The following is an 18,935-nucleotide window of genomic DNA, read 5'->3' as shown; positions in this document are numbered from 1 at the left end:
TGCCCTTGCTGGCTTTATTTGTTTCAGACAAACAAACAGCAGGCTAGAACATTGGAGATAAGGGGGTAGGAAGTGTGCAGAGTAAGGTGGGTGGAGGAGTGTGTAATATGTCTGAAAATGATGTGGACTAAAGGGTAGTAATCCAAAAGCCCCAGCTGTGACTCCCTGAGTTTCCCCGTTTGTCTTGTCTCTTGCCCCTGCATGTCTGTTCCCAGGTGGCAGAGGCGGAGCTCAGTGATGGAGTCTTGGACCACCTGTTCCTCATCAATCAATCTCCTGTGGCATCAAGACCCGGTTCATTCCCTCAACTCGCTGCTAGATAATTCCGCTACTTGTGTGGTAATGCCAGGCCGAATCTACAATTGTTTTTCTTGTGTTTTCTTCTTAATAGACAGGGGGGGGGGGGGATGAAGCAGACTTTGTCGCTTGAAATGGAGAATCTCCATCCGTCTTTTGTGAGAACCTCCACACCTAGTAAATGACAAAAAGTATGCAACTTAAGCATTCTGTTTCTGTTATGTTTAGTGGAAATAAGTAAAGGTGAAGAAACAGGCAGTGAAGAGTATGACCTGCAGATTCACAAGCAAAACTAGTATTCTGAAGTTAAATGATCCTTTGTAATATATCTATTTAATTTCTGGAATTATTGCTTCCTTAATCTTAAACAGCTGAAAGAAAAAGAAGAAACAATAAAGTGAATTAAATGCATGAGGGACAACTGAAAGAATCTCATATAAATGTGTTTGAGATGTCTGGAGAGGAACACGGTGACGGTACATTACTCTTCAAGATGACTAATATCTGTATATATAAGTGCCTCAGTCAGCTAAGTTAATTAGTTTAAACAGGTGCCTTGGTACAATGACTGCAGTGAGGAAAGGCGCGAAGCAAATGTTAACACACACTCGCATTCACACACTATCAGATACTGTATGTGCAAACTACAACACATCATCTCTTTCAAAATAGTTTGATCTCTGGTCATAGTAAGATTTACTCACAGAGTCAAGCACCCACATGCTATAGAGCATAATGAAGAGGGGGACACAAGTATAAAGACACATGAGAAAGGGACGGGAGTGAGTCAAGAAAATCAGAGTGTCTTCACCTGGTCTGGCTCTCGGTGAGCTGAATGCATCCGTTTCCAGAACTAACAGACACGAGGCTGCATAAAACCAATCAGCAAAGACTGGTTTGAAAATGATAATAGCAATGCACCCAACTGTATAGAATAGAATAGAATAGAAAGCCTTTATTGTCTTTGCATAGTGGATATACAAATAGATTAGGAGCACTGCTCCGTCCGGTGCGCAGTACAATTTAATAATAATAAAAGAAAATGCAGGTAAATGTGACGTAAGATTCAAGTAGGATTTAAAGTGATCAGTGCATGCGGCGAGAGAAATACAGTACATTTGTTATTGCACATTTAGATATTGCACATAGTGAGGGTTTGTCCTGTTTAATCCTGGTTGTCGTTCAGAGCGCTGATGGCTCTCGGGGGAAAAAAAACCTGTCCTTGAGTCTGTTGGTCCTGCTCTTGTGCAACCTGTAGCGCCGTCCGGAGGGCAACAGGTTGAACAAGGTGTGTCCAGGGTGGGAGGAGTCTCTGACAATGTTTGTAGCTCTGCTGAGGTAGCGAGAGCTGGCGATACAGTGCGGGGGGGGGGGGGGGGGGGGGCAGAGAGCAGCCGCTGATCTTCTGGGCTGTGCTGATCACTCTCTGCAGGGTTTTTCTCTCCGCTGCTGTGCACGCGGCGTACCACACCGTGATGCAGTACGCCAGGATACTCTCCACGGTGGCTCTGTAGAAGGCCACCAGCAACTTCTCCTCCTATACGCCGCATCACATGTTCAAGGTTAATAGATTCAATAATGTATAATGATAACCACCATGTTCTCATAATGCATTAATAATGTGTAATATGTCTCTGTAATGTTCAGGGAAAAAATAATAAAACCTTAACAGTGGCATGCAATAGAAGCAACACATCCTGCTAACCATGGGCTCATTAGTTTGTCCTAATTATAGTAAGCTCTCATGAATAATTTGACAATACAAAGATTAGCAAAAACAATATTCATGCTTTCAATTTTACCAACCTAATTGCACCGCGATTTCAATCAGCCAGTGATGGCTACTGTGACTCGGATTTTATATTTATTGTTCATTCACTCAGAATGAGACATTATACACTGTTTTACTGGAAGATGCTGATGGGTTTGTGAAAGACCAGTGACAGTTGTAAAGGCAATGGAAGCAACACAGGAATTCAAGCAGCTTAAGAACTGAGGGGTTCTTGGACAAAAATATAATTCAAATGTCATGGATAGCAAATTTGTCTGGAAGGAAAAAACATGAATAATGAATTTATCAAAGAGGATGGAAGAGAGTAAAGCTTAAAAAACAAGAAGATATTTCTCTGAAATGTTAATTACAGGACTGACACAGAATCCCCCCTACACCCACCCATCCCCACATCTGCACTCCATTACATTATCTGCAATTTATCAAGATGATTAAGAAAAAGATGATTTTCATACTTCGCCCTCAGACGCACAAATAACAACGCAGGGTCTGCCAGCCCCGATCCCTGCCTCGTTACTCCTCGTGAATCGATTCAGCTTGATCAAAAAAACAAAAAAGGTAAAAATGAAAAGAGTTTATCCTCCTCGAACATATCTGTGCACCAGGAGAAAAAAAATCTGAAATTTATACAATGACATTTAAGGATGATTGGGTATGCTATCAGGGCATGTTATTGAAAATACAGACCTCACCCATTTTAGGATCAACTTTAGAATGAATGATATTTGATTGAAGCCTTATGTAGCACTGCCCACAACAGATCACCTGACCACTTTGAAAGAGGGAGCCCATCGAGAGCCCTTCATGTAAACCTCTGCCCCTCCAGGTAATGCTGCCAGAGAGGCTTCCTGACCTCCTTTAGAGCTGTTTCATTCCTTCACTAAAGCTGCATATAGGACCTTCCCTTTCACACCCTCACATCCTCCAGCCTGAACAGACCAAGGACAGCATATTCTCCTCTTCTTCCTGCCAGCCTGGAGCTGTGAAGAGAAATGGAGAGGAAAAGAGGAACAAGGCAGAGAAAATATATCGATTAATGTCCTAAAATGAGGGAAAGGGGAAAAAAAAAAAACCTGGAAGATACGTATTAAAAAGAGTGAGAAGATGCAAAAAAAGAGTGAGGAAGCATCTGAAGTAGCAGGAAAGTGAAAAGGACAAAGGGATGTGTCGAAAGAGCCATACTGAGAAGGAATGGAGAAGGAAGAGGGGAGGAGGGATGGGGGAAAAGTAATAAAAAAGATGAGGCAGCAGAAAATGGCAGGCAGGGAAGAAGAGAGGCTGGATGGATAGGGTGGAAAAACAGGTGAAGAAGCAGAAAAAGGAATGGAAAGATTAGAGTGAAATGGAGTGAAAGGGCACAGAAAAAAGCCAAAGAAAAATCATTTGTGAATATTTAATGAATATTTGATATTTGATAGAGCAAATGTGTGAAGATGGACAGCAGAGGAAGAAGGAGCAAAGGAAATGTAGACGAAATGAACTGATGAATACATTGAGAATGAATATAAAAGAACAATTCCGGCATTACAAAATTAGGGACATGAGGGGAGTGAGAGAACAGAGAAAAGTTGAGCGTACGAAAGAAGGACGGCGAGACAATACAGGGGAGAGGAACAGACTGATGGTGTAAGTGAGGAAGAGAAGGAGAGATGGAGAGTAAGGTATATTGCAGGACTAAGTGGCTCGAGCGCAGCCTGCCAAATACAAAATCAATAGACACTATCCCAGTCTAACCTCCTGCTGAATCCATCAAAAAAATTTAACGATTCCTCAGTAGAAGATGCAGCAAGGCAGAACTGGAGAACCTCAGGGTGTGTAGATTTGTACAGCAGTGTTGTGTACGCTGTGTGTGTGTGTGTGTGTTTGGAGGAGGGGGGTGTGAGTGTGTGTGAGCTTTAGACAATATGTGTGCATATGAGAGGAAGTTGGTTAACTTCACTGTCAACATGACACATCTATGTGTCTGTATATCAATCAGTCTATGTATCGCTATGTAGTCTCTCTCTCTCTGTGTGTGTGTGTGTGTTTCCAACTAAGTGTATCTGTGTTTGCACGAGCTCTCACGATTGGAGATAAGTCATTCTAATTTGCCAATAAGTTATGGGAATTAGTGGTACCAAAACTAACATTTTTATTTAGCTATCCTAACATCACCAGGATGATGATACCTGCTTCCTACAGCCGTTTAAATACACCGGCATCATTTGATTGTCACTCAGTTGCCTGGGAGAATAAATCATCCAATTTACACGGAGCTAATGGGCAGGATTTTAATTAGAGCTGTCAACATGCCCCCTCTCCCTCCTATCTGTGTTATTTCAACAGCTATTCATCTTTTCTTTCCTTTTTACAACACTCATTTTGTTCCGCTGATTGCTATTCCACAGGGGCTATTCTCTCGACTTCCTCGTGCACAGAAACAAACACACACACTCCCATTGCTACGAGAAGCACGCAGTCTCAAGTGTAGGCACACAGAGAGTGTTCCTCATCAAAGTGATGCTTCTTTAGATTAGTATTGAGAAATGACAGCTGGGGAATAGAGACTAAAATGGGTTGAATTTGTAAACAGTCATGTTATTGTATCATATTATATTCACTGCAACCAATTGCAGTACAAATCAATGTGGAATACTTAAGTATTCTTTAATTCCCACCCCTTTTATTTCAGTAAATATCCATTTAACAAACAAAATTTCAGCCAATCCAATAATGGCGAACCATGACGACATCCCAAGTTGGTATTCCACATAGGTTAGCTTAATGTATAAGGAAAATAAAATCAGCATCTGCATGATAATCAGAGCTGTTTAGTTGAAAGAACACTGGGTCAATAATTACTGTCCATACTTGCTGGCTTGCTTGCACTTGTACCACAGCTATTCATGAATTTTAACATTTGAAACACACGTATTACTCTCTGTACCGCCAACAAGATGGCATATTTGAACATGTAGGAGGACCCCTGCCAGAGCCCTCTAAAATAACCTCCAACAGTCTACTGGTCTTCTGACCAGACTGTTAGAAACAGAATCTATGAGGGTGCGATGAAGGCCGAACATCCTTCAGTGGGATCCGTGCTCACAGGCAAGAGTGGCATTTGGCAGAAAACACCAAAAGCAGCAGGTCAGCCAGTGGCACCCATTCACTTCATAGATGACGTCTGGTTCAAACTGAGCACACGCTAGGCATGGAAGGATCTGGAGATGTTGCGGAGAAGATTATGGTGCTTGTAACATCATCCAGTATGACTGGTTTGGCAGTGGGTCAGTGATGATCTGGGGAGGCACATCCTAGGAGGGTCACACAGAGGGTGTGTGTCATAGCCAGCGGCACCCTGGCTGCTGTTAGGCATTGTCTATTTTACACATGCATCACTTCTTATCGCTTTCACTTTCACTAATGATGCTGAAATGTGATGAAAACAGCTTCAGTGAATTGTTTAAAGAAACCTTTGTGCCAACTCAGTGGAGTTCATCTCTTTTAATGCTTAGATGTGGATGTCATATTCATAAAATGTGTGTCTTGCACATATTCAGTGTATCTACTGCAGTGTGAACACATCTACAGTGCAGTCATTACAGTAAGTGCCACAATCTTTCCGGTTAATAGCCACAGGCCACAGATACCCTGTTGGAGGCTGACAAGTGCTTTGTAAATGGGTTAAATGGAAATATTAAACGCAGCATTGGAATGTTTTTTAGATGTAATAAGATTAACAACTGGTGATATTCTGAGGAGGCGTAGATAAGAAATTCAGTTCCATAATACACTGTCAATTGTTGTTAAAAGTATTCAACATACTAACAAAATTCAAGAGTAGTTATTGTCATTATGCTAACTAGCCAACACAAAATCGTGTGAAGGCCCACGGCTTCAGGCACACACAGGGACATAAAGCAAAAAACAAAAACAAAATCTCTCCTAAAACAACGATATATATACACAGAGAGAATGAGACTGAGAATCCAGCAAATAGTGCAAAACAGCAACAGCAGCACAGTGGGACAGGCACAAATGAAGCAATCATAACATTTAATTAAAAGAGCAATCTTCATATTTGAGTCTGGGCCTGAGCCTCGGAAACAGTTACAACATATACAGAGGACTTTCAATTTCTTTCTGGATAGTGTTGATGTGCTTTGCTCGATGAAAATGTAAATTTTGCCGCAAGTCTCGTAATAAGAGCATTACATTGCATGATTCATTGCAAAGTGATACCACATCCACTGATTTGAGGACAGTGAAGCTGTATGCAAAATCAGAAGGTCCCAGCAGAGATGGTGTCCTTTCTGAAACAATTTCATGGATGCAAAGTGTGTGAAAGACTGGCTCAGATGTCAGGAAAGGTGTTTGGTAAGGAGATTTAGTAGACACTACATTACAGTCTTCGCCATTTAACATGTAACTCCATTGCAGCTCCAACTTTAAAGACAGATTCATGGAAAAATTGCCTTTTTACAAGAATCACATACTAAACAGCTTAATCGAGTATCATTATCACACAAAAAAAGGCTTTGAGGTAGGAATTCCCTTCATAGCAAGACGTCACATAGAAGACTGGGACTAATTTACCAGCTAATTACATCATGGTTCTCAAAAGGTAAGTCATCTTATCATATTGAAGCAAAACAAATTCCTTTCTCTGTGTGTTCAAACCGGACAATGCCAACTCGGAGTGTGTTTTCAGTTTTTGTGTGTGCCCCCAGTGTTCCGTAACATACTGTAACTGGCAAGCTGGCATCCTATTATACCCTCAATGCATTCATACAGAAGTCAGGGCGGAATAAAGGCGAGACAAGCCTGGAATGAAATCTCTGTCTGAATGGGTTTGTAAGCTGTTGGCACACAGGAACTGACGTAAAATGAGGTTGACACAAATGAGGTATCAGATGTGAAGTTCAGCCTAAAAATGTCACTTTTTATCTTTCAGTGTTTGGCTTACGTTGCCATTATGTTGTTGCGCAATTGCTGCGTTGCATAAATTCCAAGTGATACATGTCAATATTATAAAAGTATTTCACTGCAAAGATGGAAGTTACAGAGTGATAACAAAGTTTGCTGGATGTACCAGTTTTCGCGAGGCGTTCTTTAATTCATTCATCTGAAATGTCAAGGCGATATATACTAATGACCGCTTTTATCATGCACCCCTTACGTGGTACATCCTACACTAAACTCGCTGAACACGAACAGTAGCGGACTGAGAGCTTTGTCGGAGATCTTGACAAATGATCATTACCATGAAGTTCTAGAAAGTTATGCTATACATTTAAACTGCAGCAATATGCAATCAGCCTGTTTTCCACTGCATCCAAATGGAGAGATTCAGTGACATAGCCAAACACACTCACACTCTTCAATGCACAGAGACTGCTAGTAAACATTTTGACACACTTAGAGAACTTTTCCCTTCCTTTTCCCAGCTAGGAACTCATTACCCTGGCAAATGCAGCATTAAAAATTGTTACAAATTGTTTGACACTGCTTGCATGGGCATGCGTGTGTGAGAGAACTGCCAAAAAGATTTCTTACTTGCTCTGCAAAATAGTTTGACAAACTGCTTCCTTATTACCATGAGTGTCCTGGTGATGGCAACGATGCCTAAGATCAACTAGTTGTCATTTTCTCTTGCCCCCCTCCCAGTTTTGTACCTGGGCTGTCTCGCCTTCCCTACTTACTCATACACACACGCACCGTGGATGCATATCAAGGCCAACTAATCTGCCTCAGCACCATTTCCTTCCACTGGTGACAGTCAGTGCAGCGTATGTGTGTGAGTGTATCTGTTTAATAACAATTGACTGTTCCCCATATTTGAATGTGTGTGGTTCCAGAATATACGTCTAACATGTTCCCTGTGTGTTTTCCTGATAGCATTTCTGTGTTTTGTGCCCTGGTTTGTGGTCTGCTGAAGGGGTAATGTACTACCAGCTTTATTAGTCATGCATTGCTACAGGCATAATGCGCGCACACACACACAAACACACTGTAGCATGTGGCACATGCATTGGAATGATGCTTAGACACCAGTGTGACGCATATCCACGCATGCGGAGGGCACAGAGTAGTGTGTCGGAAACTGCTTTCTTCTCAAAATGCCTAGATATGAAGAGAGAAGCAAAGACAAAGAGAGACGGGGTTAGCGCTGTCATCTCTCAGAAGACTCTGGGTTTGAAACCTGACCTTGGGCCATTTCTGTGTGTAGTTTGTAATGCTCTCTATGTTTGTGTGGTTCCCTCTCAGCGCTGCAGATTCCTCCCACAGTAAAAAAAACATGTAATATAAGTTAGTAACCGAAAGACGTCAATGTGAACTACATAATTATGGAATCAATCTGGATTAATTGGGGCTGGTCCGGAGTAAAAAATTGCTCTAACATTCATCCAACTTTTCTACATGGTTTAAGGATACGTTTAACATTTTCTTTCAAATGTTTTGCTTAGTTTGTTAATGACTGGAACTAATGTCTTTTTTAGAAGGGCACTAGAATTGAGTGACATTCGCACTGAGCCTGCAGCATTATGAACAAGATGGTTGACTTAAGGGAACTGAAGTGAGCTTACGTCCGCTCTGTTACACGACATTGAATTAAGTGCTGATGGAATCACTTTCTTCAAATTAGCTGCGGCAACCTTCAGATAAACATCTATTGTGATAATATTTATCTAGTGGTGCGTATTCAAGTCGTTAAAATTATAAATGTAATAAATATTGCGCTGAAAAAGTTACGGAAGAACAAAAGGCAATCAAATTTTTAATTTAATGTGAAAACATTCAAGAGTATGATTAGAGGTGCTTGATTAGAGTAATGCTTGAGCTGAACAGCTGTAGGATTGTGTAACAGATATATATAATATATATATTTGTATATAACAAATATATATAATGAATTGCTGAATAAAACAAATTCACAAGGTTTACATTGAGGGTGTGAGCAGTAAAAATACCATTGGTAGCACAAAATAAACAGAAGTGAGGCTGATGGGGTATAGGTGAAAACTTTTTAAATGTCCACATCTGTATTTACAAAACAACAGTTGAGGTATATGTACCAAGTCCAGTACATGTTTTATTACATAATGCAGTGTATACATGCACAAAATGTATTGTAAATGTATACTACTAAATGTAGTGTAACAGCATGCAGATAAATGATATGTCCATTACAGCTCATTTATCAAACCATAAAACCATAAAGAACTACTTTGCTACTAATGGAGACATTAAAATCACTGTTATATCATGCAGCAGTCACTTTTGTCCCCTCTTCACTTTGTACCACCCATCACTTCATCACTGGTATTTCACACCACCTTTTTAAAAAATAAAAATAAATTCAAACCATCCTTCAAGTTCTGCCTCTTTATTTCTCATTTTCCAACTTGTTGTCACTTTTTGACATTCAAACTTTCAGTCAAGCACATGTAAAGAATTAAACATCTAAATTTACAGTCCACAAGTGTAAGTGGCTGCTCCAAGCCTCCCATTGTGTTGAGAATGATGAGTGGGAAGCTTATTTATCTTCTTGTTCTGCAGTTTGTTTTCTGAACATGAACAGAATTACCTACTGGTCTCCCTCTCTCTTTCTTTGGACATTGGCTAAAATACTAAAGCTTTGTGGCTCTCTCTGTCTCTTCCACTACCTTATACTGAAGCTTTATGTTTGCATAAAAATGTTCTTCAGTCGGTGTGTGTGTGTTTTGTTGCATCTCTTGGGTCTGAGATTTTCACGATACGATAGCCATTTCAAAAATCCTACCATATCGCAGTACTACTAGTATTATTACTGCTAGTAGTAGTATTAGAAATACAATTTTTAATAATAGTAATAGTATTTGTTATTATTACTACTACATAGACTTTACAAGTTAGGATATAAATATATATTTTTTGTTTTGTTGAATAAATACTTGCAGGAAGTCCCCCTTTTGGCAATAAATAAAATAATAAACCATACATATTCATTAGTGACAACAGGGTACACTATTAAAACCATGCCCTCCAAATGGGAACATTGCCCAACAATATGTAAAAAAGGGCAGAGACACCATCAAAATGCCTGTAAAAATGTACAAAAATATATACTTCTGTCATTTAATGTTATAAATATTATTTTTACAATCAAGTTCATGGTAACATTATCAGAAATGCTATTGGGAGAGGGTGCTGCAGATGTGAAACAATATGTTTCATTGAATAAACATGAACAATGTCGGCAGAAAGAAGCATACCCTTCATAAAAATATCATCTGCTGCTTTAAAATAAAATAAATGTCTTTTATAATAGCATCAATTCCATATTAAATTATTAGTAAATGTGGAAAATATAATGTAGGAGAGACATAAACAGACACAACTTCAAAAGATATAAAAAAGAAAAACGAGAGAGAAGATCACAGGCTCCAGACATCTCGGGGCCATTTATCTAATACGCATAGTGATACTGAGGTGGAATGGAAGACGAGAGATTGTACTGTAGCTGTGTGTTGCCGTGTGTTTTCTTGCACTGAAAGTGATATCACAGCACAATCAAAGCAATGAGAGCAAAAAAGTGTGTTGTCTTGGTTTCTTATATTTATGGGATGCGAAAATGGGGAACTCGCTGGCTGGACAGCATTGTGGGTATCAACATGCTGGACCGTGGAAATCATTCATCTTTGGCTTGTACTTCTCTACAATCTCAGCCGACATCGCTTTGAAAATATTTCCAAAACTACTCTGTTATATGTTAGTTCCCATAAACACAGCTAGAAAATATCTAAAAAATGAAGCAGTTTGTTGAAGCAAACTTGAACTGTTAATGTCTTCGTCTCCTAGGTGACAAGCCAGCACCATCTTCTACACATCCAGATGTGCCTCATACACATGTCACGGAAGCATTATATCACAATGATGTGATATATCTGAAATGAGCAAGAATTTGAAGAACCTGAAGCAGACAAACTTGGTTGGATTCAAACCAATTATTTGAACAGGATCAGGCTCTGCAGCATTTGTAGGTGGTCATAAGGGGCAAAGGCAGGGAATGTAAAAAAGAGGACTTTTATGCACATTACAACAAACATAAGGCCATGATGGGCACTAAGATGAAGTGGATAACTTGCCAAAGGGCAGGGAATAATCCAGCTGCAGCATTTGTGCAAGTAGATGCAGTCAGGTGACAACAATAAGTTGATTACAGCTAATGACACGAAGAGGAACGCTTCTGGTGCCAGGTCGCAGAGGCAACTCCAGCAATGTTTAGTGCCTTTAATTAGACAAGCATTGGGAACAAAGCTGAAGATTAGGATGTGATGATAATTCTGTGATCACCATAATAGCCCTGATTTAAAGATGGAAATCTGCCTTGCTTGTTAAATATAACATAACTTTACTGAGCAATCCTGAGTACATAAAACGATACGACGACTGCATCGCTGCAGCTGCTGCAACGATCTGTCTGTCAATCTCACGCTCCATCCTTTGCTCACTCATGAACAAGACCCCAAGATGCCCTACACAAGTGATTCATGGAAATTGGCATGCTAACACAGCTTCCAGTGGTAGGGTGGTATTTCAATAAGGCATCTTATTTAATTGCACTTCATTCTTGCACTGAGGGAGAGTTCAGATGAAGAAAAAGAACAACGAAATTAGAGCAGAGAGAACAGAAGTGTTAAAGGGAAGATAAATTATTATTTCCTTGTATACACATAATAATATATATTTTAATATGCTTTTTAATAATGCGTGCAAGTACCAGACACTGGAGGAAAGCTAAAAAGTAAAAAAAAATAATTTAATAATTTAAATGATTAAAATAAATGCATTTATGCCTCAAAATAAAGCAAATAATATCTTAAGAAATAAGGACTAGAGAACAAAAGCACACAATTTTCTTGTGTGTAAATATTATCTCATATTACTAGTTGGTCGATTGAATAATTTAATCGGTCTCTCAGCATGATTGACAGTTGGTGCCTTAAATACACTAATGAAAATTGATCCCTTTTTCCATCTTTTGTTTTCCACAATAATGCCACTCTTCACAGTTTGCCATAATCTTCAATTAAAGAGATACTTGAAACACATGAAAAGCTGTATAGTAAGTTCCTCATAATGCACAAAAACATGTAGTCAGAAATGTACAGTTTGGAAACAATGAGAAGATAAAGAAGTTAAAAGACAAACATTGTGAAGAGAGATGACAGAAATCAGGAGGTGGGAATGGATGAGGAAAAAATTCAAACAAAATAACAGTGAATTAAAGTCAATAAATAGAAAGAAACGGAAAGGGAGAGAGACAAGGTTAGCAGGAAAACAGAACAGCACCCTGAAGGATTTGGTGGTAAATTAATATTGTTCCCAAACACCAAGGGAACTAAAGTGACAAGCAAGGCAAAAAAAGAAGGAACAAGCCTCTGTAACATCTGTTATAGAGGCTTGTTAAAATTAATGGACAAATTAATGTAGGCATTAACTTTAAAGGGTGATGTAATTCACCCTCTGATAGCTCCTCAGACAATCTTTCTATCATCTATTTTCTATTACAGTATCGCTTTCACTAGTGTTTTTAGATTGTATTTCCAAAGCCAGGGTTCCATGATGTGAAATATTTTGCTATTACTGAGGGCGATACACTAGCAAATTAAATTGGATGTTTATTTTAGGTTTACTTCATTAACGTGTCTGTGAGAAATGTTGCATTGGAAGAACATTTTAACACACATATATAAGAGTATAATGTAATTAACAACTGATGTTCCCATTATTAATTTAGTAATTTTCTTATTATTATTATTATTTCTGACTCTCTCTCTGTGTGTCTGAATACGTATTAAAAAGACTATTAAATATATCACCCCGTTGAGTAAAGAGGGAACCTTTTGCTTGAAAGCCTCACATTCTGTGTCATGTCATGAAGCCACACTGACATTACTGATAACATTTATAAATGTTAATTTCAAAATGGTTCATTTTGCGAGCTGGAATCCCGGCTCAGATGGAAACTGTAAATTTGGATTTCGTAGTATGCCGATTATTTAAAATCACAAAGTTTTCAACAAAATCATATTTTGTCTTTGTCACGGTAGCAAAAGCAAAGAAAGGCTGTCCAGTCACTCTGTGTGTGTGTGGGAATAAAATACATGATGCTTCAAAAGCAAAGGTCTGGTATGGGCACACATGATATCTGTACAAAGCATGCATGATGGATGAATTGTGTGTGTGTGTGTGTGTGTGTGAGAGAGAGAGATGGGGTGTGAGTAAATATGTATGCCGCAGTGTTAACATGACCTTGGTGCCCTCTCCTGAATCAATCTAAGAAGAATGTGTTGGGTTAGCCACGCCCCTGTGTCAGGGTTGAATGAATTAATATTAATCAAGCATTGATTAAGGCCTTAATCTGACAAGCCATTATTCACAACACCACTCTTCCCTCAGTACTCAATTCTGTACTCTCTGCATCCATGTTTTCACTTTGCCCCTCCCTCCAACACATTAATACCCAGACTTTCATGCTGCTTTTTCCAGAGTTTCTTCTTTCATTCTTACTGCTCAAGCTCTCTATTCCTCCTTGTTTGCTAGAACCACATCATTAATATCTAGAATTGTTAAATCTAACACTGGAGTTAGACTTCATCATTTACTTTTAACCACCATATGTTCCTTATTTCTTCTTTCAGCTATCCATCCATCTTGAAATAAGAAGGGAATAGAAGAGCAGAAAGAAATTTAGAGGAGGAGTTGAAGGCATACTGAATAAGGTGAGGGAAGAAGAGATAAATGGATAGCAGGACGCGGGCAGCTCAATAAAACACAATAGGCCATTGTTCTGTCATGGCATTATTCACCTGGGCAGAGTGGATGGCGTTTGAAGGGACAGAAAAAGAAGTTAGAAGATGAGAGAGAGAAAACAATGGCATCACAGAGGGGAGGGGACAAAACAGTACTGGAGGATGGAAGTTTGCATCTACCAAAACACTGTCACAACCATCAGAAAAGAAAAGTATTTCCTTGTGCCCATCTGTTACTATGGATATTTTGTTTCAATTCAATTAATTTGTATTTATATAGCGCCAGATAACAGAAAGTTATCTCAAGGCACTTTACAGGAGTAGCAGGGAAAGACCTGCAGGACCATTGTGGCACTTTGGCAATGGAGGCAAGGACAAACTTCCCTTTAACAGGCAGAAACCTTGGACAGAACCTAAGACTCATATTGGACGGCCAACAATATTTTATTATGACACTTGTCTTATCTATTTCTACTGCTACAAACCAAACCCTTATTGTTTGCAGAAACATTTACATATAACTTTTGATTCTCGCCACTGGGCCTGAATGGACCAAATATGACAGAATTGTGAAATACTGTCCTTGTTCTCTCATCTATGTGTATGCCACACAAAAAAATTGCATGTCTCTGTTTTGATCTGTCAATTTAAACCAACACAGAAAGAAAGAGATGTGCTTCTCTGTACAATCAAAAAAAAAAAAATGACAAGCCACAATCACTCAGGCAGAGAAAGGGAAGGAAATAGCAACAAAGGAGACACTCCTTTTTCTAAAACTCACCCCACTTCCACCTTTTGTCACCCCCCCTCCCCCCCATTTTCAAACACTTTTCATTTCTCCTTCATGTTTTTCCTCTACTGCTGCAAAACAACATAAAGTGATTTATAAGCATGGCCGCATCCCAAAATGGAACCTAACATCCCATCAGCCTCTCCAAAGAGGCATCCTGAAACTTAAACAAACACACACACACACACACACACAATCCAACATTACATTAGAGCCTGCACTCACCATCAACCTTTTTATTCATACATATCTCGCACACATTCTCTCATACAGATTGTCATTTGTAGATGCCATTCAGCTGTTCAATTCAATGACTAAAATAAAATCTGACTTTAGTTTATATCAATGCAATGAGATTCTTCAATCTCAATTTAAACAACTCTTTTTTATGTTATAATGATCATATAGTTTGAACTGATAGACAAGATAATTTGTTAATTACCTGCAATTTATTTAATTTAATTGAGCAAGTCATTCTGAGTTGCTGATTTGAGCTGTAAAACAAATGTACAAAGAGGGGGGTATGTCAGTAAAATTAAATCCAGTTTAAAAATCCAAGTCAATCCCTGATTGTAGAAGGTTCAGTAACTAAAATAAATGACTTCCCTTCAAGAGCTAACAACAGTGGAAAAAACAGTGTAAAAAAATAGAGAAGTTAGGGTTGAATTGCTTTGCATGCATGAATTAAAGCCAGCAGAAAATAAATATTATGAACAAGCAATTCTTCATTTAAAGAGAGAAAGTTTGACAAAAATAAATCTGATTAAAAAGATGAAAATCAGAAAAATAGTTGATGAAATGAAGTAAGAAGTGAAAACGAGAATACGGAGGCAGAGATGAGTGTCTCAGATGAATTCGGAGGTAAATCAGTTCCAGTGGTTGCTTCCTGAAAAGTACTTTGGCTGCCTGGAGATAGGTGGTATCCCAGGACCAAACACAGCGCCAGTGCAATTATTGGGCCATAATTTCACTGTCACTGGTGTTTCCAGTTCTGGGGCAGCGGGTTGCACTGTTGCCTCACAATAAAAATATACCGGGCTTGATTCCTTTCTGTGCGGAGTTTGTATGTTCTCCTTGCGTCTGTGTGAGTTCTTCTCCGACTTTCTTCCACCTCCAAAAACATGCGGTTTCGTTGAATTTGTCACACTAGATTGTCCATAGATGTGAGTGTGTGTTTATTTGTCTTCGCGATACATTGCCGTCTTACCCTGCCTCTCACCAGTAGCAAGCTGTGATGGGCTCCAGCAACTCTCGTGACCCGCAAAGCGGAAAAACGGCTGTAGATGAGTTGATTGTTTCATCTAGCCAATCAATCGGAATTCTATCCAGCCATCCATTCTCTTGTAGATGAGAATTACGATTGATCAAAAATTTTAACTTTAAAAATCACATACTAAGTGAAGATAAAGGTTTAATATAATTCACAGTCTATAGTTTAAAATGTGCCAAATCACAAATAAATAAAAGGAAAATGCAGAAATAATTTAACTGTCTATTGAAAATAAAATGCAGCAATATACTGTGGCAAAGGCTAATGATATATTTCATTAAAAATGGGACAATTTAAGTGACAATATTTATAGATTAGCCATTTCATTTCATCATCAGCCAAATAAATGATAATATGTATTTGTGAACCAATTGTATCAGTTTGGGAATATGTCCAGCAAACTAATGCAGCCATTAGGGAGGAAATGCCCCATAGCTATACAAATAGCCTCTCATGGAACTCATTTACAACTATACACTAACCCATGCTAATGCAATACTCTGTTAATCTCTTCTCCGTTTCCATTTGGTCTCTGCCTCAGTTGTCGGCTTAAACATCAAACTGCTCAAAACTCCTTTCTTTAAATGGTTGCCCATTTACACTAGATAGACATTTGCCATTTTCTGAATTTACTTAGAATACTTTTATTTGTCATCACAATCTGTGACATGTCTCTGTGCACAACAAGCCCCAAATGATTTTCTGTTTGGCCAATATGATAAAAGATCTTTAATTTGTACATGGAAATGTTAAGGAGTGAATGTATGCATTTCGACTGCACCCAAGTAATTTAAAATTAGGATTCCATAAATCAATTATAATATATGAGTCCTCACTGGCGTTATGTATCCATTGGTAGGGAAACGGATTCAGCCACTTTTTCTTTCCACCCTTCCACAAATTCACACATCACTGCAGTGGAGCGCACAAACTCTTACAACCATAAATTGCACTCATTTAAGTGAACACACTCTCTCTTGCTCTCCCCACCAGAGAAATGGTGAAGTTAAAACTTACACATTTACTGTACAGTATTCCCCTCTGTGGCACTTTTTTAATCCATCTTTTCCTCCCTCTTTCAAACACACACGCGTACACACAAACCTGCACGCACAAGCTCTTGGCATGCATAGCAGCAGTCATTTTTCTTGTTAATGTAGCGTGTCGAATTTGCAGGGCGGCAGTGTGCAAATGAAAGGTTGCACGTCTCACTCGCTTGGCAATATGTATTTGATAAGCGCTGTAAATCAACTAGTGTAGCAGAGCAGAGCCTTCAGGGATGGACAAAACACATGTTAATGGAAAGCGGCTCTAAACTAGAGTGGTGTACTCTGTGTGCATGAGAAAATGAGACTAAGCGAGAGGGACTGCATGTGAGCAAGACAGAGGATGAAAAACATCTGGGGTCAGGTGGTGGAAAAACAGAAAGTTGAAAAAAATGCAAGAAGTTGAAGTATCTTTTGGAGTTTGTGTGGTCTGTGTCTGTCGGACAGTTAGAAAAGTGTGCAAATATAATGAACAGGTAAATGTAGGGTAAATGTCGATGACATGTGGATGAAGCTAACTAATTGAACAAAAAAAATTAAAAGGCTTCATCCACACATTTCATGTGTGTGATGTCACTAAATATAATTTGAAACACAAATCCAGACAAAGATCTCATTAAGTCAATAAAATGAGACAAAAGTCATCGTTTTCCAGAATTATATACAAATAAACTGTCAAAAGATACAAATCAATGTAAGAAAAAGCAGAAGAAAGCAACTAACTTTCTTCCTGTGCCTGGAACAATATTCTTTACATAAGACTTTAATACAACTGTGATCCGAAAGTAAATATGGATGTGTTTTAGTAGCATACATACATTGTGTTAAACCTAGTAGCAGAAAGGACCTACTAATAAGATGTGTGAGAGAGAAGGAAATTGCATGTGTCATTTTCATGAGGTTATATTAGGCTGGATCTGGAGTGTTATGATGACGTGTGTCTTGGTTGGGCAATAAAAACTGTATGGGCGTGTGTAACTGTGTGTGTTTTTATATGTTTGTGTGCTCAGCGATAACAGAAAAAGGAAGCGTAGAAGGTATATTTACCTTAATGGACAAGAACATTGTGGGCCTATTTTGTCAAGGTGAAGGTAATACTGTCATTACTGTGCTCCCTCTAAAATAACTCTATTACAGCATCAACAGATAGTCTCATCATAAAATACTTTTTATGCTATTGCGCCATTGTGGCTTTCACCTGCATGTCTGTTCCAACTCTTCCTTCAATCCAAAGTGTGTCTCAGACCTCTTGTGCTGTTCCCTTCTGGTGTCACAGCTATCGCTTCTGCTCCTTTTGAAGCACCACCATGTGTGGTGGGTTAGCAAGCATCCAGCCTAGCAATCTGTGGGACATCTAATCAATACTCGGCACCGATGGTCTTGAATACATGGAAATTAAGGAACAAATATTGATGGACTCTTTAACTTTTGACACCAAAGGGATTTTTAACAGGCACCACCTGTCCAGCTCAGTAGGACCACACTGCTCCCGATGTTTCTCTTCACTGCTGGACTCCTACATTAGATTGATAAGCACGCCAGATGTGTGTGTGGTTCCAGCAGCCAGATAAACTCCAGTAGGTTGCAAATTTAGATTTAAAATTACATCTGAACTAAAATCCTGCATTTAAGAGAATGATTCAGCAGATATTACTCGCTCAGTAAGAAGACACAGTTGTTTTAGGTGTCTATTTACTAACCATTTGGCATGGTTATGTTTTTCCCATATCTGAAACAAGACAAAAACATTCCCACTACACCTCTTTTTAGGATAGCTTTTCTATGAAAACTTTGTCCGATGGTGGGAATATTACTGAGTAATGGAAGCACTTGATATTACTTGGTTAACGTTATCAATGATATCTAGTAATATAGTGGATATAAGTAATACCTCTACATCCAAACTCATACTAGACTTCTATGCAGCAGCTCACAGTAATTCTGATTAGAGTCTACTCAAAAT

Source organism: Brachionichthys hirsutus, chromosome 4 (genome assembly GCF_040956055.1).
Source record: "Brachionichthys hirsutus isolate HB-005 chromosome 4, CSIRO-AGI_Bhir_v1, whole genome shotgun sequence".
NCBI classification, from domain to species: domain Eukaryota; kingdom Metazoa; phylum Chordata; class Actinopteri; order Lophiiformes; family Brachionichthyidae; genus Brachionichthys; species Brachionichthys hirsutus.
This window is presented reverse-complemented; position numbering follows the sequence as displayed.